Below are 7,787 nucleotides of genomic sequence, written 5' to 3'. Positions count from 1 at the left end.
GTAATCAGGAAGTTCCTGAGTTCAAACCATAGGAAATATGTATGTAATCAGGAAGTTCCTGAGTTCAAACCATAGGAAATATGCATGTAATCAGGAAGTTCCTGAGCTCAAACCATAGGAAATATGTACGTAATCAGGAAGTTCCTGAGTTCAGGGCTCACCTGGACTGTGTAGAAAGTTTGAGGCCAGATGGGTATACATAGTGGAACCTTGTTTCAAACAAACAAAAACAAGTGTTTATCTCCTAAAATTAGTCTTAAAATCATTTCTCTGTTTACAAATTAGGATAAAACTAAGTTGCTATAGTAGAAACAGCCAAATAGATCTGGAGAAATGGAGTGATCTGTACTTGCACAGAGGTGTGTGTTATATGGACACAATATTTGTGAAAACTCAGCAAACATACACCTAAGATTTGGGTCTTTCTTTATGAATCCAGTGTAAAACAATTATTGAGTCTATTTAATAGTATATGTGATGAATTGTTCAGGATAAGATGCAGGGACCTTGACATTCTCTTGGAATTCTCCCTAAAATGGAAGAACTGGTGGGTGGAGGGATGAGCACAAAGATGGATAGGTATGTAATTCTGAAAAGTGCCAAGAGTGTCACTCAGCCTGTGGATATATGGATATGCCCTGTATTTTAGCTTTAGTGTATGTTCAAAATTTTCATGGTAAATATGAATAAAATGATCTCATTTTAAAGTGGTTTTAAAATTATAGTTGTTTTTTTTTAACCTCCGAAATAACAACTCAGAGAAATTGTGCCAGGCCTGTGGGCAGTTCTGTCCCATCTGTCCATTCAAGGATGCCAGGCCTGTGGGTAAGGACTCTATTGCTTCCAGGTTGTGAGATCATCGCTCCATCATTTCCGAGGCTCAGTGACCTTGTTCTTGTCTGCAACCAAAGTTGGACCACTGTTTTGTGATTGACAGATGGGTCTCACGAAGACAGAAAAACCATCCTTCCCAACTCTCACACAATTCTTGCTGTGCAATCCCAGGACTTCCTGGCTCTCCAAACTGGAAGTCCTTGCAGCACTGAGTAAGTTCCCTGTGCATCGTGTATGGGAACTTACTTTCAGTAGACTAGAATAAGACAAAAATACTAACCCCAGAAGGTGGGGTGGGTTCGGAAGGAGGCAGGAGAGATACGCATCTCTCAAGGTTCAGACCCAGCGACAGGTTGTGCATAGTTTGTCTCTATTCTATGGGAAGAGTGGGTCATGGTACCACACATGATCTCAAGGGAGGCTGAGGAATAAGCAGCCCCATGCTCAGAATTTACAAGAGTGTCCTCCACTCCTGCCCCAAACATATTGGGACACCATTTATCTCATGAAATCAGGATGACTCCAGTGATCTTAAAGTCCTTGTAGCCAGTAGGAGCGTTTTATACATCTTTGAACTGTTGGGACATAATATGGGCTCTGAGATGAACTATCTTAAAAGTGGTTTGTTGAATGAATGAATGAATGAATGAATGAGTAGGTGAATGAACAAAACCACAAAGGAATGGTTAGAATTAATAGTATCTTTTAGACCATGAATTTCTCCATATGTGTCTACTTTTAGGCATAGAAAGCAAGTCGCATCCTGAACTTCTAAGTCTACAGCATGTCAGCTCACGCTACAAAGTAATTCAAACAGTAATTCATTAGCGCTTAGGTCTCTCTTCCATCTTTCTTCTTCTCTTGAATCTTGACTTCATTAACAGCAAGCTTTCATAAATTTTACTAAACAGTCTTAGATATCACAGAAGGAAAACACTTAGCCTGGTTAATAATGGGAATTCTTTTGCTCTTTGTTAAAGCAATGGCGTAGCCCCTATTTGAATTAAAATATATTAAATTGCCTACTTATTACCACTGGCCCACAAGACTTGCATTTGTTTTTTTCTTCTTTTAAACCTGCATAAATATTTGGAAGTCAGATAATTGTATTTCTTCCGGTATATTCTTCAAGTCTAATTTAATTGACTCATATTTAGCCTTTTGCCAATTGATTCAAATTGCTGTTTTTTTCTGCACTTCTCTAACATTTAACTTAGAATTTAAAGAAACATGATGCTATTCTAAGTAGTATTTAGTTCAAGCATTAGCTAGATCTTAAAGCTATAGTTAATTTTCCCTTGTGGTCCATGGTTTGTTCTCACAGAGGCTGCAGAACTGTCCTTTCTAATTTTTATATAATTTCTTCTTGTGCAATCCAAGGGCTTCCTGTCTTTCTTAATCTCTATCAGGATCTTCCTTGAAGATCTCAGGTAAGTCCTCAGTGGATTTCTCTGGGTCTGTTACCTGGAATCTCTTGTGTTTGTGTAAAAGAACTTAATTTCAGTAGGCTGGAATGGCGTGGCAGTGCTAGCCCAGAGGATGTGATTTCTGATGACTCAGAAACAGATAGGAGGAGTTCATTTGAATAGGGGTGAGCTGCGGTAGGTGCCTGAGAAGACAACACACAAGATGAGGGAGGGACATTTCTATAAGAACATAGATAGGGAAGGCGGGCACCTGTTCACCTGGCCCACGACGAGGCAGGAAAGATCACCCCGGTCAACTAGAAGGGAAACCACGGGAAGAGGATGTTTTAAGCCTGAGAGGTCAGCAAGAGAGTCATCAACTAGGAAAGGAGCGAGAACAAAATATCCGCAAAGGTTGGGGTGAGATTGCTTTCTGTTTCTCATGGGAGTACTGACCAGATACATCAATGTTGAGGTTCTGTGTACAAGTCTGCAAAATTCAGCATCTTCAAGACCATCTTCATTTCTGATATTGAAAACTATTCAGATGTCCCCAAGATCACCTTCATAGTTTGCCAGAAGGATTCATGAAACTCAGAAAAGTCACTGTGGTCACATTTAAGGTTTTTACAGCGAATGGATACACAGACCAAGCAAGGGATGCAATGCCCTCACGCGTGAGATGGAAAAACACGGGTTTCTTCCCAATACGTCATTGATTCCAGATTATAATTAACCTGGAAACTCACTGTTGTCTTGAGGCTTTCCTGTCATGTAGACATGTCTTATCCACATGGGTGACCATCCATTAAAGGGAAAGAATGCCTTGTCCCCAGAGGTCAGGCTGATCCTGAGCTATCTAGGGTTCTGGTTTGTGACAAGAATTTTCCTGGGGAGATGCAACACACACACACACACACACACACACACACACACACACACACACATAATACACACACGTGCACATACACATATGTACACACATACGTGCACAAACACATGCATACACACACGTGCACACACATACACAGACACATATCTACTCATGTTAGATAGGTGACCCATGAGAGTCCAAAGTAAGGACACCACTAAAGTCCAACTTGGTAAACCAATGAGTTTTATTGGGATTCCTTACAGGAGCAGAAATGTCTTAAAGATAACCGTATCACCAAAGCCCACCCCAGTGACAAAGCTGGGAACCTGGAGCACACTGCACAGCCTGCAGGCAGCTTAACAGCTTGGAGAGCATCCTTTCCAGGTGACTCTGGTTTAAACTTCTTCTGCTGGTTTCTGCTTCTTCCAGGCAGTTGATCTGGCCTCAGAGTGATGTGGGAAATCCTTCTGTATATGTGTTGCTTTTATTGGTTAATAAAAAAAGAAGCTGTTTGGGCCTACAGGAGGGCAAAATAGAGCCAGGCAGGGAAAACTAAACTTAATGCTGGGAGAAAGTAGGCAGAGTCAGCGAGATGCCACATAGCCTAAACAGGAGACAGACATCGGATGGACGCTTGCCGGTAGGTCACAACCTCATGGTAATACACAGAATAATAGAAATGGGTTAATTTAAGATGTAAGAGCTAGCTAGAAATACGCCTAAGCTATTGGTCAAACAGTATTACAATTAATACAGTGTCTATGTGATTATTTCAGGTCTGGGTAGTCAGGAATGAACAATCAGCCTCCATGTACATCAGAGTCTTCTTTGCAGCTGGTCTTGTCTGAGAGTGACTCTCATCAGCCTTTATTGTTTACTCCTAGGAGGGAGGGTCCTAGTGAATCTGACCAGTTTCAGGGCTTTCCTGAAGGTACTTTGAGTTGTTTCTCTCTGGCTTAAGAAGCTTCCTTATGGGATGAAACATTTCAGTTTTGAAGGATACTGCTATACAACATGCTCCCACCGTAAGTCACATTGCTAGCAAGGACTCTGGCACAGAACAAAGTTGCTATGGAACCAAGTGCATTGCCATCTCATAGAACCTTCATGTACCTTAAAGGTAACCTCTCAGGAGCTGAGGGCAAAGGTCGAAACTCTTCACTTGAAAGACACTGTCTGGGGAGACCCTTCCCAAGGAACAGCGAGGCCAGCGGATGCAAACAGCAAGAGGTTTATTCAGATACACAGGTACCTGGGGCGTCCAAGTCTCTCGGAGGACTGGCGCGCTGTCAGGCTGGGGTAGCGGGTTTTTATAGGGTAAAGGGAGCAGAAGCGCGGTTACAGAAGCGAGATGCATAGTTACAGGGTTTTTATTGGTCAGTTTGAATATGGCCGAGTTCAAGTCAGGACAAGGTCCCTGGTTCCCGAGAATTCAGATATGGGCTGCCTTGGCTCTTGTCTAGGGCAGACAGGGTGTCTTTCTCGGTATTCACCGTTCCTCCCCCGGCCCAGCCACAGGTGTCTCTATCTCGTTTTGGCAGCTTCTAAACTGCCCTTTGTTAAAACCCTGAATATTCAGTACAAGCCTTGCAAAATGGTGTTACCAGTGCTAAGTTGTTTAACAGGCTGGGCGGGGGGCTTTCACACTGAGATAGTCACTTTTGGCATAAGACTCCTTCTTTACCACAGGAATCTCTCTCCAGGGTATCAGAGGTTTGAAACTGTGGTGGAAGACCACACAGAAATGAAGCTGTTCTTATATTCAAGTAACACTGTCAAAACCATAAAAGTAGATAAGTGCCCAAAATCTGTGTGGAAGTTGGGCAACAGTGAAGAAGGGTGTCATATCCAGGGCCTGTGACTCCAGGAGCTTGTTTCATTCTGTGCTTTTCCTCTTTGGTTAACCAACAAAAGTCTATATCTGGGTCATCTAACTAAAACCACTTAAAAAATGCTCAGCCAGAATTGGTATTTGAGTTATATTGGTTATGATGAATAATAGGGACACCTGAAAGTTGGCAGGTAGCAGGGTCTGTTCCCATTCCTGCCTTGCCTGGAGAAGAACTGCATCCAAACTCCCTTTCCTTCCTCTAGCTAAGTCATGCTAGATTGGGATACCTACAGGATTGCTGCACATTGAAGGTTTTGAAGGCAAAAATAAGGTAGAAGATCTTTACACATAGAACTGGAGAATACCTGTAGCTAATTAACACCCTATTTAATCTCTACTGTATGTTTTATGTATACCTGACGATGGAGAAAGTTCTAGAGCCAGGATCATAACACTCTGAGAATTGTGTGTTCCAGGTAAAATGTATTCATTGTCCATTAAGGTTGATAAACAGAGAAACAGTTCTGTGGGATAAGGGTCCAAGATCACGGTTCTAGTAAATTCAGCGAAGCCCACTTCCTAGATGGCTGTCTTTCACTACAGCAAAATCAAGATTTGTAGGGAGTCTATTTTTAATCCTGAAAAACTCATACCCCTGATGGGGAACCTCCTTCAGCCAATGGCCTTTGAGATTCTGGACCAGGTTGAGGCATGGCTTTGGGGTACCAAAAGGCCGCAGTCCCGCCCACTTGCCCTTCTCTTCCCACACTCCACACCTTAATGTTGGACCCCCATCCTTGTTCCGTGAGCTTTCCCTTTTAGTAAAGAAAAACCTTTGAATACCCTATTTGGAGCTACTGTGGTATTATTGGACTTGTGTTTCCCCAATTTGAAGCATTCAGCATCATCTGGTACCCAGTGTGGGCCTTGAATCCATGACCCTGAGATTAAGAGTTTTATGCTCTACCAACTGACCTAGCCAGGCTGGCAAACCAGAAGATTCCTGGTAAGCTTGAACTTGTTCCCATGTGGGGTGCCAGATGATGGAACCTGATGTTCTGATCCCTGTGGTGTTTTTTCTGCTGCTGTGACGTGTATAGTTCATGGCTCACAACTGATGGAAAGCTTTGGGCTTCTTTCTTATTCTGACCACCAACTCTCAGAATTGTTTTGACTGTCCTTAATACTTGCTCTTAATTTGTAAACAAAGCATACTTATCAGTATCTAAGTAGATGACAGTGCACAGAACCAGAGCGAACAATCCCAGAGAAGTTGGCAGGAGCTTCTCCTCCATGTCCCTCCACCACACAGCTACAACTGTGACACCTGATGGCAAATAAAAATTTTTACACATACTCCAATTCACTGAAATTGCATAAGGCAGGTAAGTGAACTGATAAATTTGAAAGTTATAAGATTACTGACCATATTACCATTCAGGAACTTAATAAACATTTTGCATACATTATGGATGATATTCAGCATAATATATACAGCTTAAAATGTATTTTTCTTATACATCCATTTATTTGATTTTGGGAATTAGTTATGTTTTTCATATTATATCATTAAAAATGGTTTGATAGCAGAGCCAAGTATGAGGCACTTTTAAAAATGATACAGTCTTTACAGACTAATAATGAAAAGCTAGTTGAAAAAAATTAATACTATTGAAAAAGATAACATTAGTTTGACAGACAAAATACAATTAATGTCAAAGGGTGCTGAGACATTATCTGAAAGAATTTGTGTTGTTGAATTTAACAATTGGAACCTGTTGAAAAGTTATGCTAGGTTAACAAATAAAGTATCTCTTCAGGAAGGCAATATGCACGCCTTTTTTTAAAACAATAACTTTTTTATGACTCTCTATACTCTTTTTTCTTTTCTCTCTCAAGCCTACATACATTTATGCAACACTGTGACCCATTTTTAGGTCTTTTATGTCTAAATCTGTCCTTATTGCATTGTCTGTAATTCTCTACTGTCTTTAAGAGCTTTTAAGATGCTAAACAGCTTGGTTGCAGCTGCTCTGGATGTTGGCTCTGCCTCTCTCCAATTTTAAAATGATGGGGGCACCACCAGAAGCTCTGGGGCTGCCAGGCAGGAGCCATGCTCAGCAGTCCAACCCTGAGAATGAGCGTGCACACATAAACTCTTTTTACCTGAATTACAGCCAAATCTGCCATGCAGAGCACTGTGCAGCCTGGAAACATCTCTGTGCATGGTGGCGGGAATCTGCCATGCTCTCCTGCTTGTGCACACCCAGTAGACCTGATCCCACCCCATGCCCAGGCAGGGAGCACCAAGCCACAGGCATGGTCTCAGCCACTTTCCTCCCAACCCTCGTGGGCACAGAAACACCCGGGCCCACAGATACCGTTGAAACCCTTTATAGTCAGAGTTTGTGCTGGTGGTTCATCCCAGGAAGCTGCATTTTAAAACCTGCCCCAGGGAACTTCCCAGGGGCAAGCTTGTTGTAAGGAGAGGGCCACTCGTTGATCCCAGCTGCCCAGCTAGGTTACACCAGAAATAACCACAGAGAAAATGTATTAATTTAAACACTGCCTATTGGCTAACTCTTACATCTTGATTTAGCCCATTTCTATTAAACTATGTATCTCCACTTGGCTGTGGCTTACCAGCAAGATTCTAACTGGCATCCATCTGAGGCAAAAGATCCATGGTTTCTCTCTGACTCTGCTTTCTTCCTCCCAGAATTCAGTTCTGTCTTCTCTGCCTACCTAAGTTCTGACCTATCAGGCAAGGAAGTTTCTTTATTCATTAACCAATACAAGCAACAGATAAAAAGAAAGACCTCCTACACCAGGTACCAGCTGC

The sequence above is a fragment of the Microtus ochrogaster genome, chromosome 2 (genome assembly GCF_000317375.1).
Source record: "Microtus ochrogaster isolate Prairie Vole_2 chromosome 2, MicOch1.0, whole genome shotgun sequence".
NCBI lineage: Eukaryota > Metazoa > Chordata > Mammalia > Rodentia > Cricetidae > Microtus > Microtus ochrogaster.
The sequence above is the reverse complement of the archived record's forward strand: the minus strand, read 5'-3'. Positions refer to the sequence as shown.